Source organism: Thamnophis sirtalis, unplaced genomic scaffold, assembly GCF_051295495.1.
Source record: "Thamnophis sirtalis isolate CommonGarterSnake01/CBP01778 unplaced genomic scaffold, rThaSir2_p1.2 scaffold_8, whole genome shotgun sequence".
NCBI classification, from domain to species: domain Eukaryota; kingdom Metazoa; phylum Chordata; class Lepidosauria; order Squamata; family Natricidae; genus Thamnophis; species Thamnophis sirtalis.
In genome coordinates, this window is record NW_028261388.1 from 73,691,230 (window position 1) to 73,707,489 (window position 16,260).

The 16,260-nt window shown below is 37.4% G+C and overlaps 1 long non-coding RNA gene and 1 other non-coding gene across 2 annotated transcripts in view; one reads left to right on the plus strand and one right to left on the minus strand.

The window, feature by feature from the left end:
• Nucleotides 1-16,260, plus strand: part of LOC148044493 (uncharacterized) — a 1,189,713-nt gene that overhangs the window by 269,869 nt on the left and 903,584 nt on the right. The window lies entirely within an intron of this gene.
• Nucleotides 14,465-14,571, minus strand: LOC148044494 (U6 spliceosomal RNA). Its single transcript, XR_015697616.1, has one exon. It is a non-coding gene; the product is annotated as a U6 spliceosomal RNA (small nuclear RNA).

Genomic DNA, 16,260 nt, shown 5'->3' on the forward strand with positions numbered 1-16,260 from the left:
TGCACTCAAATGAATTAGGAAAAGAGATGGTTGACTAAAAAGAGTTAATAAATATTAGATGGACGTACAGTATAGATGTGAGATGATTTTGTATATCGTTTTGAAATAACCATCTACTGTAAGAGTTGTAATGGCCTAGTTGTGCTGTGTTTCATCAATCAATGAATCAATGTTTAAAATGTTACCTGACATTACAAAAGTACCTTTAGCTACTTTATCTCACGCATTGTACACTGGGCATTGTGAAGGAAGTTATATTTTTATAAGTTTCCATGAATGCCACAATAAAAACTGTAATCACTGCCTTCTGTAACTTTATCCTTCCCTCTTCTGAAGCTCACACAATATAAATAAGGAAATTCTTAACTACTTTGCTTTTTTAATGGGAAAATTCTATAGATGTCCTTGGACGATCCATTTGGGGGGGGGGCATACAGATGGAGACATCAATCACATTAGTTAACCAAAGTAAATATTTCAATGTGTGAAGGACTTAATTAGACTACCTCAATATTTAATATATTGGAAACTTAGTTGGATACTTTCTTGGTGCTTACCCGAATGCTTTGACTGCACTAAACAATTCTAATCAATTTTTGAAAGAAATGCTGATCCCAATCTATCTTTTTCTCTTAAATTATGCTATTAAAGTACAAATTTCAATATTGTACCTTACTGAAATTAAATCATTCATATAAGGTTTGTAATGCTAAGCTAACGAAGGACAGCATGCAGCTACAAACTTTTGTGCTATGTTGGGAGAATGGAGTAAGTTTCCTGTTATACAGTATACATCCACACTCATTTTAGCAATGCTTTTAAAAATGTTATACATTTATTGCCATTGTAGCAGAGGTGGGTTCCTACCAGTTCGCACCTATTTGGTAGAACCGGTTCGTCAAATCTACCGAACCGGTTAGAAGAGGTTCCACCAGTGGACCCGGAAAGGAGGCCACACCTACAGAAGAGGTTCCAAACATTTTTGAAACCCACCACTGGTCCTTGGATATGATTATTCTACACTATCAAGCTCATATTTATAAAACTCAGTGCCTCTGTGAAAGGTAAGGATGACTACTGCGTTTGTGGTGCAATCAGAACATTGCGTGTGTTGAAGTTGTTTTAACGCAAACCAAAGATGCCTTTTAAAAAACAAGTTTACATCATATTCTTATGCATGCCAGTGCTGTGTGTGAGGTAATTTAAGGTGGTTCTGACAAGTGTCGTCGGCATCTTCATATCCGGTCACATGGGCGGCAAGCCACTCCCATCCGGTCACATGGGCGGCAAGCCACTCCCACAAAGGAGGCCACACCCACAGAGTAGGTTCGAACAATTTTTGAAACCCACCCCTGCATTGTAGGTAAGTGTCATTTAATAGCATCATGTTTCTAGAAAAGTATGTGAAGAATTCCACAGAAATAGGTATGATCAAATACAAAGCCATACCTTAGATCTCTCTTGGCAATTTTTATTTTCTATATTACATTAGGAAGTCTGCATTTCAATAGCTTATAAAGATGAATAGATTATTGCTGATAATTGACTGTGTAGATTTACAGCTCATTTTTCAAGGTAGATCTTATTCTACAATATTTGGCATTCATCTGACACTAACTAGCATTAACTAGCTTTAGCAAATTGGAAGTTCAGTGAAGGCAAACATTCTCATAATGGAGGCGTTTTTTTTAATTATCCTGTTTAAAAACAGAGTTTTAAGCTTTGAAATTACCTTACCATCTTTTCCGTTTAGTGATATCCAGAAATGATTTATGCCAGAAATTCATCTTGCTGTTATAAAAGTCTATGAAATACATTGTCCATCATCCATTTTGCTTTATTTGGGGAGGTTTTTTGATTTTGTTTTAATTTTATGTCACATTTAGCCCATTTTCCTCATACAGCAATTCTGGGAGGTGATTTCTGACACGTCACTAAAAACATCATATTAAAATAGAAAATACGGCTGTTATATTTTGATTACAGAGGAATCTTAAGGAAATTCTAAGGCTATCCTGGCTTCATTGAATATCCCCAGAAATATTATCAGGACAACAGCAGCTCTATTTTTAGAGAGCCTTCTCTCATTTCTTCCTGGAGCCATACAACATAGGCAAGCTCTCCTATTGTTTTCTTCTACTGTTTATACTTGGGTTTTTCATAGTATTTTGGCAGTGTGCCAAGGCAGCCTCGCCATTTATCATTTTTAAGTTAGCCTTGACTTAATCATGGAAGCAAGGCACCTTCTCAAATTGCCTTGAATTTGCATTCATGATGTCTAAATATAGCTGAACCTGAAAAACTGTGGCATTGTAACAGGGCATTTGCTACAGGGTTTCTGATTGGCCTGGAAACATGACTATTTCTAGAAATAAATACATTCCTAAAATGGCAACTTTCTAAGCACTAAAGCAGGGTTCCACCACAATACCGCGAAACCCTTATCCGCAGAGACATAAGTGCGAGTGCTAATCCGCGCCGTCCGAATCGCTAAAGCAAATGCGACCTTACCGCGCTGACATAAGGGCGGAGGGCAAATCTGCGCCTTCTGCACCCTAACCCTAACCCTAACCCTAACCCTAAACCTAACCCTAAACCTAACCCTAAACCTAACCCTAACCCTAACCCTAACCCTAACCCTAAACCTAACCCTAACCCTAACCCTAAACCTAACCCTAAAGCAAACCCCTAAACCTAATCCTAACCCTTACTTAATTTAAATCGGCTTTCTGCCGCTGCGCTGTTTTAAAGCGCCCTTCTGTCGCTGTTGTCGTGGCGGTGTTGACGCACGGTGATGACGCCGTGGCTTTAGTGACGCGGTTTTATCACCGCTATTTTGACGAGCGCGGTTTTGTCGTGCCACGCTAAAGCAGGGGTAGTCAACCTTTTTATACCTACCGCCCACTTTTGTATCTCTGTTAGTAGTAAAATTTTCTAACTGCCCACCGGTTCCACAATAATAGTGATTTATAAAGTAGAGAAGTAACTTTACTTTATAAAATTTATAAAGCCGAGTTACAGCAAACCCCTACCGCCCACCATGAAAGCTGGAATGCCCACTAGTGGGAGGTAGGGACCAGGTTGACTACCACTGCACTAACGTCTTTCCCTTAGAAAAACATTTTTGCTTTACCAAAGTCATATTTTGACCTCATTTTTAAATGGAAAAGCAAGCTGAATTCGGGGTAGCCTTAGAAGTCTAGTGAAGAGACTCTCCACATAGAAGTCATTTGAGCTTTCATCACGTTTCTCAAAAAGTACATTCTTGAGGTAAAATTGAAAATTCGTGTTGGGAGGCTTAAGTGTCAGTACAAGTAAAAGGCTCCTGGACAAATTAGAAAACATCTTGTCTGTGTGCACCCATTTTATCACCGATTCTTCCTCTCAGGAAAACAAGGTGACAAGAAAACAAGACTCTCAGAGATGCCATTCTTCTGTAAAGTGCTGCAAAGATTCTACTAGCAATAAAGGAGAATATCTGTAGATCAGGATTGAAATGAAGGATCCTTGGTGCTCTCTGAGCTTGGGTGCTTTCTTGCAGATGTTTCAATCAAATTATATTAGCCTTTGAAATAAGAAATGGATGTTCTGTGGGGGGGAAAAGATGCTTAACCTTGAGCAAAGAAAAATGGGCTGTAGTTAAGGCAAATCACTTAACGAAACAATTGTCATGGAGCACTGAAGAAAAACATTGAAAAATTAAATCTTCTACATTCAGGATTTTTTTTCTCTTTAAGAATCAGCAGTGAAAGCAAACCAAAGCGACTTACAGGCCCACCAACTCCCATACAATCCACTCCACAGATCACCAGTGGAATACCTTTTACAAATCCTTACCTGCAAGAGTTGGTTCTGCTTTCTCTGCAATAAGGACCATAATGTAGAACAAGCCACCACTGCAGCTGAAGCAAAATCTCCTCTTTGTTACAGTTAGAAAGTTTTTCAAACTGTATGTAATCATCCACCTTTCATGGTTTCAACTGTTTTAATTGTTTTAATGCTTCCTATACTTTCAGAGTTTTAAAAAGCCATTGTTTGAATCATGTGTAACAGTGGTGGGTTTCAAAAATTTTTGGAACCTACTCTGTGGGTGTGGCCTCCTTTGTGGGAGTGGCTTGCTGGCCATGTGATTGGTGGGAGTGGCTTGCCAGCCATGTGTTTTCTTTCTTTCTCTCTCTCTCTCTCCTTCCTTTTGTCTCTCTGTCCCTTTTTTCTTTCATCTCTCTCACTCTTTTTCTTTCTTTTTTATTTATTTCTTCCTTTTTTCTCTTTCTCTCTCTGTGTCAGTCAGTCAGTCAATCTGTGTGTGTGTGTGTGTGTGTGTGTGTGTGTGTTTGTGTGAGTAATGGGTTTTAAAATCTTTGCAACCTCTTCTGTAGGTGTGGCCTGCTTTCCGGGTCCACTGGTGGAACCTCTTCTAACCGGTTTGGTAGATTTGACGAACCGGTTCTACCGAATAGGTGCGAACTGGTAGGAACCCACCTCTGATGTGTAACCTCTGCTTTCTTGGAATGCCTGCTATTTTAATTCTCTTTCTGAATCATTAAGGGAATAAACAATATCAAACACAACAAACAAACAAACAACCAAACAGCTAGATAGCTCATCTGCCAGAATCCTAATTCCCACTACCATTTTGTGATCATCCCACCCTCACCATTGCCCCCACAAATCACGGTCTGGTGCTTGATAGGAGCACTCTAGCTCCATCACTCCATTTCATTTTCTTTTGGTAGCATTTTCGTTTTTCTTTCTTTCTGGGAAGCAGTGCATGGGTAATAAAAAAAAATCTGATAAATAAAATAAATATAGGCATATTGAAATCCCCATAGTTTTTCTCCCTCCCTCCCTCCCTCCCTTTCTCTCTCTCTCTCCCTCCCTCCCTTTCTCTCGCACACACAAACACACAGACATTGTGAACACAAAATCTTGAAAGGAGAAAAGTATCCAAACATGTTTACTCCCTTCATAGTTCTCTACCCATAGATGTTCCTTTGTGGCTTTCATAACTTGAAATAAACATAGTACCAGCCTCTTTTAGTGTTCTCCCCTCCCTTTGACAATCAGGAGCCATGTTTTTTTTTTTAAAGCAATTAATTCTGTCTCCAAGATCCCAGAGAGTGTGGAAGTGATGTAAAGATGCTCTCAAAAAGATGTCCAGTTTTTTATTTAGCTTTTCACTGTCCAAAGTTACTAGAGACTATGCAGCAATTTTATGCCATAATCAAACTGATGATTAGCTTCTGACTTTGGGTTTGGAGGCCTCTAGCATTATCCCCAATAAATTTCACTTATTAAAAAGCCATTCAAAATTATCTAAATATTCAAATATTTGGTTGATTTTTACCCACAGTCTGACAGTATTTGGTCGTTGTAGCAGCATATGGAATTAAACAACTTGATATGTGCTAGAGAAGAAAGTGTTCTGAATTGCTGAGAAGAAAAGGTGCAAATATATATTTTTTTGGCTTGTTTTTCTGCTTTGTTAAGCCAATTTCAGTAACAGTAATTGTTATTGAGTACTAATTTGGGAAGAGAAACTGGATTTGTTCAAGTTACCTAGGAAACATGGCAGGGAAAGGATTTGAACCTGAAATGTCAGCGTTTTTAGACGGTATATTTGCCCTTTGTGTTAAATAGTTTGTATTAAGCTGTTCTAATTCTGAATTGTACTGAACAGTCTAATAGAAATAGGACCAATTGAGATTACAAAGACAACATAGAGATCAGTTTTTGTATTGTAATTATCATCATAATTATCAACAAACAGGTAGGATATTCCAAGAAGAGCTCAGCTGAGTCTATCTGTATGTATTTTGTGAAATAGTGATAGGGAGAGAAAAGGTTTTAGAGAATAGCTTTCATCAATAATCCAATAATTGCTGTAAGGAAGTGAAATAAATGGAATGGATAAACAAGACCTACAGTTCAGTGTAGTTATATTAAGTGCTGTGCTCTCCATCTTGATTTATATCAAGAAAATTTCATCCAAAATTGACAATTGTGCAATTTTGCAGGACAGTGCCAGCATCCCTTTACTTTATATAATGGGAAGAAGTGCAGTTATGAATTGAATGAACTTATATTTATTATACCGCTTTACCCTGTGGTAAGATGAGTGGGAAATAAATGTAGTAAATAAATAAATTTTAAAAAATAAAGGATATTGATGTGTGATACTAAGTAATTGCTAAGTTACTGCTGACAAATTCATATTACTTATTTTGTTTGTTTATTTCATTTCATTTGTTTATTTCATTTGTATGCTGCCCTTTTCCCCTGAGGGGGACTCAGGGCGGCTTACAACTCAAACAAGGGAAGGGGGATACAGACAATTTGACGACACAAAAGAATACATAATTTTAAAAGCGCAACAATCATCCCCAAATAGCCAAACACAGACCAAGTCTGACACTAACTAATTTGCAGATGTTTTTATTATGATTTGTGCCACAGTCAGTCAGATGTTCAGACTGGATTGGGCATTTTTAACCACCTTTTGAGTCCTTTTCAAATACCTGGAGTAGGCAGGTGTTGATGTTTGAAGGTGTTAGAAACATGGTCACAAGATGTAAGGTGTTCCAATTAAAGCTGCTTTTTGCAATTGACTGGTGGTGAATTTGTTAGTACCAATGGTGTTCAAGTGGTACTCCAGCTGTTTTGGGCAAGAAGCTGCAATTTATTGATGTATCTTATAAAATTCCTGGACATGGTGCCAAGTGCCCCGATGACAATATCGTCGTGATATTTCATTATTTTTTCTTGTTATTTTTCTTCGACTCTGGGATCTCCAGGAACAGCGATAGCAATAAACTGGACACTTCGGCTGCTATTATTATTATTGTTGTTGTTGTTGTTGTTGTTGTTTGTCATATAGTCAGCCAGATGTTAAGATTGGATTTGGCATTTTTATCTACCTATTCAGTCCCAAGGACCTAGCATAGGCAGACATTAAAGTTTGACAGTGTTCGAGGTATCATTGCAGGATATAAGTTTTTCCATTAAAGCTGACTTTTGCAATTGACTGATGGTGAATTTGTCAATGCCAATGGTATTAAAGTGGTGCTCCAGTAATTTTGCGGGTTACACCCAAGAGGCCTTTTATTATTGATACTAGATTATTATTGATATTGGTGCAATCCCATTATTATTAAGTGATGTACACGATTTTTTAAAGTATGGAGGCTTAATTAACTTTATGGAAGTCTGCAATAGGTTTACTGGGTAGGGAAATGATACACTGAGAATGTGATTTTAATTTGTATACCACACCATTGCTTTATGTCTTACTCCATGACAGAAACACAGCACACAGCAGTTTTAAGATGGCTTTTGGCTAAGCTATCCTCTTCATAAATTTTTCAACTTTCCGTCATCTGTGACAAAGAGTGTTGCATGTTTTACAAAAAGAATTTTCTTCTCTGAACTGATTGACAATACTATTCCAGGTCAAAAGCAGGAACCTTTCCTAGACTCAACAAAGAAGTCAGAGATTAAATCTGGCAATTTATGTGTGCTAAATGGAAGTTCTATTACCAAACATAATTTCTTCTTTTATCTTAGAAACAGTGGTGAGCATTTGGTAAATAATAGGTGTGGATTTTGTGCGAAATGTCTTTTGATGCAGAGAAAGGAAGAATAGATACTATTGCCCAATGTGCAAAAAGGCAGATGAAGAAACAGCAATTTGATGCAATATGTTCTCAACTCCCCCCCTTGTTCCTTCTCCAGATACTCTATCTATTGTATGGATTTTAGCTTTACCTTTGGAAAAACAAAGGGCCATTTTGATATAGAGATTTATGAAGATCAAGTGTGTTTGTGTGTGTGTGTGTGTGTGTAGATGTGCTATCTAACCTATCCAGTTACAAGATCAGACAGAAATAATGGTGTCAGATCTCACCATGTTTTGGTTATATTGAACTATTTCAGTGTGCTCTATATAATATTGTCTTATGCTTGGTGTGTTTGGTTGAGAATGCTGTGTTCACACTATGAAATAGACAAATGATAAGAATAATAATAAATCCTTTGTTGAAGCAACTCTTCTGGATAGTACTTTTTAAGGAAAAAATGTCAGAATGCTGATAATAATCTATAAAAGTCCTTGGTGTCAACTCGCGAAGCATTCTTGACCTGCTCTTGAGTTGCCATAGGCAGGGGGATGGGAAAACTGAGCTTCGCAGCTGCATCAAGCAACTTGCATTTCAGTCAAAACAAAGCACATTCCAGCTGGCAACATCGAGGTCATCTCCAGGAGTGACTTCCACAACCCATGAAATTACTTATTGGGGAATGTGACTGATGACACACCGTGGGGGGGGGGGAAACAGGGTCAGAGTTGGCTTCACTTGGATTGTGTCAAGATGAAGCTCCTAATAAATAACTAGAGTTCATTTGCAGCTTGGCTTGAGATTCATAATTTAATTAGGGCATCAGTCAGAACCCTGACACTAGAAATTTAGGACTAGTTATTTGAAAGACTCTAGTATCCCAGACAAGCAATGGGAACTTTAAGTTTTTGGGAAGAAACTCTTCTCCTGATTTTGCCATCATGGAGGAATAATAGATGGAAACACAAGGAAGGACTTTCTAAGTGGCTGCTCCCCGAGTCTCAAAACTGCTAAGGATTGTCAGGTTATTCCCCTTTCTATTGCTTCATGTAAGGATGCAAAAGCACTTTTTTACAAGCAGTATTTTTAAACTGGTTTGTATGCTGCTGAAAGGACACGTACAGTATGTGTTTGTATGTGTGTGTGTGTGTGTGTGTCCAAGTTATTGTTGACTCCTGGTAGCTGCCTGCACAAGTGCATGCAATTTTCTTGGAAGCATTTTCATAAGTGGCTTACCATTGTCTCCTTCCTAGAGCTAAGAGTGATTGGCCCAAGACTGGCTTTGAGTCTAAGATAGGACTAGAACTCAAGGTCTCCTGGTTTCTATGCCAAACAGACTATCACAAGTGGGTGCTTTTTGTGTCTTTTAATTGATGTGTTTGACTGTTTCAATTTAGTTATTTATGTTTAATTGTGATTATCTTTTCTTTAATTATTGCTAATCAACTCAAGCACCATTTGAGAGAGCAGAAACTATTCAATAAATATTTCCCTCAGATTCCTTTGTTTCTGTCATAATAGGTTCATTTTACAGCTTAACCCTAGAATCCATTCTTCAAATAAGAATAGCAATAGCAATAGCAATAGCAGTTAGACTTATATACCGCTTCATAGGGCTTTCAGCCCTCTCTAAGCGGTTTACAGAGTCAGCATATTGCCCCCAACAATCCGGGTCCTCATTTTACCCACCTCGGAAGGATGGAAGGCTGAGTCAACCTTGAGCCGGTGAGATTTGAACCGCCGAACTTCAGCTAGCAGTCAGCTGAAATGGCCTGCAGTACTGCACTCTAACCACTGCACCACCTCGGCTCCAGAAACAGAGTTATGCATTGCAGTAGTACAGGAGAGACTATTAATTCCTCACACTTGATCTTAGCCCCCTGTTGTGGCCCAGCAGGAGCCGTTGGAGCTGCCACCAGACTCCGACAGCGAGGGGCCCGATGCGTCAGCTCTGGAAGATGTGGAGGACCCTGGACAGGGTTCCGACTCTGAGCAGGGTGCAGAGAGACTGGTTGGCCACCAGGTGGCGCCTGAGCCTTGGACCAGTGGGGAGGAGACAAAGGAGAGTGATCCAGAAGCCAGCAGTGAGTTGTTCCTGGATGCACGCCATCGAAGAGCTACTAGGCGTCAGGAACAATTACACTATTACAGGAGGTAATTGAGCTCAGCTGGTGGTCATTAGGCTCCTCTCCAGACTATAAAAAAGACTACTTGTGGACACGCCCCTCTTGCAGAAGTCAACACATTGACTAAAGAGAACTGTTGTAACTAACTTGGCAGGCTCGATTGCTGCCAAGGTTTGTCTGAGTTGCTGCCAAGGTCCTTATCTGTTTGTTTGCTTGGCTTTCAGCCACCGAGATTTTGGTCTTGCTATTAAAGTACATTCTAATTAAGCTTGTCTCAGCTTTTGTTATTGGACGGAGGAGGGGGTCAGAACACCCCCAAACCAAAAAGCAAACAACTGAGCAACTGCACGTCAGACAGCAATAGTACCAAGGCTTGCCCTGTATAGATGTTTAAGAATTTGCAGGCTTGCATTAAAAAAATACTTCTAGACTTTTCAATAAAGTACAAACTTTAGCTCCCCAGCATCTCACTCACATTAATTTGGCACTATTGAGTCAAGTTCAGCTTCTTATGTCTGCAGGGATGCTGCCATCTCAACCTGCCTCATGCAACCTCCTGCAGTCCTTTCAAGAATAGTGCAGGAACCTCTTTGATCCCATCTCATAATATTTTGTTCTATTCCACTTCAACATCCTTCAACTTTGCTAGAATTTTCTCTGATCCTTTACCTTCCACTAACATATCTCTAAATTATATGAATTATGAATTTCTGTTTGATGATGAACATTTCAGGGGTGTGATCAGTCTTTATTTGGTCAAGAATTGATTGGTAGGTTGGTATTCTTAATCACTATACCCAGATCTATAATTCAAAGGGACCTATTTTCTTCCACTCTTTCTCACTGTCCAGCTTGAAAAGACCATTATGTTCTAATATTTGCTATCATAGAAATATCCTAATCCTTCACATCTTTGTTTAAATCTGTAATTGCCTGTCTTTCTAAAATTAGAAAGTAATTTCTTTACTGTCAACTTTAAGTTTACTGGATATGCCAGTTAACATTAACGTTACTTCTATCTTCTTAATATTTAACTTTAAGCTAGATTTTTCACTTCCCATTTTAATTCTTATATTGAGCTTTCCTAAGTCTTCTTTACCTTTAGCTAACAAGAAATATTTGGAAATCTGCATATCCAAAACTGGTAATATTTCACCTTCCAAGTTTATCTCTACCATCATTTATAAAATATATTCACTATATATTCAATATATAGGGGGATAATATACATCTTTTTCCTCACTTCTTATTCTGAAGATGTTTCAGCATCTTCTATGCTTAATGTATTCCACAATTCATGTCTGCATAGCCAAAGGACCTACTTTGATAAATAAAGCAAAGTTAAATTTGTTCTCTACATTTTTCTTGTCCTTCTGTCCACTTTGTTAGTAATGTATCCCATGCCTCATTGCCTTTTCCTGAATCATTTATGCTCAGTTGCATTTTCCTCCATATGCTCTACTCTCTGGAATATCCTAAGCAAATGTTTGCTTGTATGAGGAATTACTATGATGTTTTGATAATTGTCTTGTATCTTATTTTCTCTAAAAAATATCCCCTTTAAGCCAGGAAACTAAACAACTACTTTGCAGAATATATTATGTTGCTTTATCTCCACCCCCATCCTGCAGAAGAGCAGAACAAGTACAGCTTACTTTACAAAGCTGGCAAAATCCCCTAATATATCATTTGCGGTTGCATGTAAATAATATGACATGTTTTACCTGCAAGTTTTAAAATGTTTAGAAATTCAATCAAATCACCATTACTTTAAAATAAAAACTGGGTTAAAAAGGAAGGAACAAATTAGGGAGAATTGTCAGCCCTAGAGAATAGATCAGACTAAGAAATCAATGCCATATCAGTCTACAACTACTTTTATTACAACAGCTAAAGTAACAGCCTTACAAGTCTAAAAGTACTTCCTTGCTCATTCCCCTTATCTTTGTGTGATTTAGGGAGTGGTCTTTTCTGAAATTAGTTCCTTGGAATGGGCTTGTCTCATTGTTGCTCTGGTAATGGATCTCCCCACTGTTCCTCAAGGCCATTCCCTAATGCTGTCTATAATTTGCCCTTTGTAGTTTTAGACAAATGAATGTACAAGTGATCAATCACAGCTACGTCCCCCCCCTTCTAATGGGGAAGTAACACATCCCAGCTGGATTGCTGAAAAAGCGTTTCCTTCCTCAGACAGCATGTATTTCATTTATTGCTAGGACGTTTGGCTAAAAAGGTCAGAAAAACAGGAACAAATCTTTCTTACTACATCTTTTGTATGGTATCAGCTTTGAGAAGAGATAGGGACCAGTTTTTTTTAAAGTGACAATTGGAGTGATGTCTGATTTCCTGTTCCTTGCTGAGGTCATGTTATATTCTTTGTAATCTTAGTCACCAGACTAAAATGTTCTCTTTGTTACTACGTAATATAATGTTATCTGTTCCCATGGAACTCAGCACAGTGATAACAGAGATGAGTAGGTGATAGCACTTAATCAATAAGTAAATGCTAGACTGTCTTTCAACAAGAGAGATTTTGGTTCTGTGGCAACCTCTGATGCTGACTGCAGTGCTCAAGGCATGGAAAGAATGAAGAGACATATGAGTTTAGGATTGGAATAAGAAGTATAGAGAATTGCAAGTGGCATATTTTCCTGTTTCTCATTTTATTATACTGTGGTTATGCATCCCACACCTCTTGAATACAATTTAAACGACAATAATTTCTAAAATAAAAAAAATAAACAACAAAGAGCGATTCCCTTCAGTGTTCAGCTTTTTCATGGCTGTATACTCACTCCACTTTGTTGTTTCGTGTATTATGAAATACTACAATACAAGCAAAAAAAAAAAATTCAACAGGCGCATTGATGCTGGTGATTCATGTTTTGGTAACTGTAGTGGTATGTGGGAGTGACCTTGGAAGACAGGGAAGGCTGCCCGGCAACAGTCAGATAAGCAACAGCTGAGCCCACCGAAGGAGTGGGGGCATGGGTAAGGTGACCAGACATCCCGATTTCAGCGGGACAAGCATGCTTTATAACAATTTTTCACATGTCCCTCCGCGTTTTAAAAAAGTCCCGATTTTTTTCTGGCTTCATGTATGTTGAAAGCCCAGTGGATTTGCTTAAGAAATCCTAACCGGGGCAAGACAAAAGACACCCTGTCTAACTAACCTCTCTCTGTCTCAGTACTTTCATTGAAGATATTAAAACTTTAAAGCAAGAAAACGGACACACACCCCCGCCCTTACTCGTTTTTATAAGAAAAAAATGAACCATTACCATAGAGCTGCAGGAAACACCTGGCTAGAGAGGAAAACAACTGTTACTTCCTGGATTTTCTGGAGGGGAGGGCACGGAGTTTGGAGGTCTCCTCGTGTCATGTGCGAAAAATGGTGCTCTTCTTTTTTCTTTGAAAACTATTTCCCTGGGACTGTTAACCATTTTAATTTGCTCAGTTCTTTGTATTAACATCTACATCATTCTGGATTGACTTGGAGTGTCTGCCTACTGGTAAGTGGGTTTTTTTCTTTTATTTTTTAATGTATTTTAAAATAATATTTTATTTATTGTGCATAGGATTTATTAAAATAGTTTTATTCTGTGTGGATTTAAGTTAAGAGCTCCCTGTTATTAAGCTTCCCTCAATTAATTTCTGAGTAGATTCCCACCAACTTCAAGATCCCAAGGGCACATCTTGGAAGCTACACCTTTGCTTAGTTTATAGATGATGCCTTTCCTTAAATATGAAAATAAATACATTTATTGTTCAAATGTGTACATCTCAATAGAAATGATTCTCAAGGGTGACAACAATCCACTAAAATAATAATATAAAACAGTAATTACAAAAGCAGGAGCAATTGTTATGAAAATTATTATTAAACAATAAAGAATAAAAATGGAGTTATTAAGTACATTAATTGCAGCAACCACAATACAATACCTCGGTCCTTCTTTTCATTAAACTAGACATACCCAATTCCAAGGAATTAAAAGACGCTTGCTCCTGAGGAGGAAAGCTATGGCAAATCTAGACAGCATCCTAAAAAGCAAGGTGACCAGATTTTCAGTAAAGAGGGACACCTTTGACAGGGGGTGGGGGCTTGATTAAAAATTTTATACGGAGCAACAAAAATTTTCATACAATGCAAAAATAGTATTGTAATTTTTTTTTATTTCAACATAACTACAATTTACAAATATAAATTGTAACTGTTGCCAAACATCAAAATTTTGATCGTGTGACCATGAGGATGCTGCAACGGTTGCTAAGTGTGAAAATGGTCGCTAAGTGTGAAAAATGGTCATCAGTCACTTTTTTCAATGCCATTGTAACTTTGGTCACTAAGCTCGTTAAATCACCTTTCTTGCCACAATTCTTAAGTGAATAACTGCAGCTGGTATTTTGTATTTTGGATAGAATCTTTTTTTAAATTTGTCTAAGACAATTTTAAAAAAGGATTCTATCCAAAATAAATTGAAATGAAACCATTTTTAAAAATTCTATGCACAATACTTTGAAATATATTGTGCATAGAATTTTTAAAAATAGTTTTATTTCAATTTATTCTGTGTGGAATAGTTTGAAATGTTTTACTTCAATTTATTCTGTGTATTGCGCCACCAACAATCTAGCTGCAGTTATTAAATGCAAAATCAAATTAATCTCTACGGCTGAACAATCAGTAATTATACCTAACAAAAATAACTGAGGGGTAAACTTAAAAATATGGAACGCTTCACGAATTTGCGTGTCATCCTTCCGCAGGGGCCATGCTAATCTTCTCTGTATCGTTCCAATTTTAATATATGTGCTGCCGAAGCAAGCACAACAGGTAAATATTTTATAAGATTATTTTTTTTAAAAAAAGCAGAGTTATTATCAAGGTTGCACTTGCAAATTCTTTCCTACCTACATTCTATGTAAAAAAAAAAAAAACTTCTGGCAGCAGGTTTGACAAGTTGGTTTGGAGACTGCGGTTCTAAAAAGCTTTGTTCTTCCTGCCCCATTTGGATAAAATGAACAGAAATATCAATGATATTTCTGAAATATCAGTGATATGTCACTGTGCACCCAGCCTTTAAAACTTCAAAGCTCTCTTCCATTGTTTTGCTGCCATTTCTGATCTCTTCCATTTCCATGAATTAAGTCTTTAAATGCTTGCTTTCAATCTCTTAATTCAGCCTTAGTTTATTTCCAGCTTCTTGATTCAGGGAAGTAATATAATCCCATATCTAAAGGCACATTTGATAATTGTGTGAGTTACAGCATGATTATCAAATGATGCTCAATTGCTTCTGTTAATGGATATATTTTTTTGGTGCTGGCTTTTACATGCTTCAAAGAAACAGTGGGACCTTTATAGTGGCAATTCAGAATACCATTGTTATTCCAAGAAGTTTATAGTGACATATTTTGATTTCTCCTTCATATTAAGAACAGTTGAGAACTTTAGAACTCATTCTGAGCTAACCTGCATATTTTCACTCTTCTTTGCTGAATAAGAAAAGAATCTTCACATAATTGCAAACCTGTGAAAGTCTCAGTTCCCATCCTAAAACCATCTGCCATCCAGTCAAAGTCAGATCCAGCAATCTCAGGACAATAGCAGGGCTGTGAAGTCATAGTGGCAGGTTTTGATTAAAAACCTTGGGATTGTTGTTCTTTATGCACAGAACCTAACAGCGAATTCTGTGGAAATTGGCCACCCTTGTGGTATCTCTGCTGTCATTGTTAAAGAGCTCTGGACAGCTTATAAGAGATTTGGGTATTATCTTGTTCAGTTTGCAATGCTTTTTATGTTAAGGTTTTAAGTCTGTTTTCTACAGTTAAATAATAAATCTTAAAATATTTTTATTCACTGGAGTGTTCATTACCTCTGGATCCGCAAGAACCAATTGTCTGGCCATCTGATCACTGACACTTGGCAAAACAATTTATTGTAAAGGAGATTTGTGGAGAGGAGAAAGAAAAAATATAGTTTACAAGGAACACTTATTAAAATTCTATTCCTCATAGGTATAAATATGCATATGAAATCTAGCTTCCATGTATTTTATTTAATATTGTGGCTACAGCAAGCATGACCAATATAATCAATAGTTCAGTTCATTAAACTGATTGGTTGACACAAATTTAACAGTGAAATACAATTTTAACATCAGATAGTTTTGGTTTGATTCTTATAATAAATTATTTTTTATATTGAGGTTATCTTACTTGTTGCATTTTACCACAATGTCAAAAACTATTAAATATTGCCTTTTTCATATCACTATCTGTTGATAATCAGATTGTGTTGATTTTTTCCCCTATAAGAGTAATTCATGTAATCTTCACCAATGCACCTTTAGCTATTCCACCCCCTCCACACACACACAATATCCCTATTCATAGGAGGATGGGGCACGAATGTCAAAGAATCTAAAGATGACCTTTAGAAAGGAATAGAAGAATCATTAAGGAGAGACATCCTGGAAAGTTAACACAATCCAGGGATGGAAGCAAATGGTAAGAAA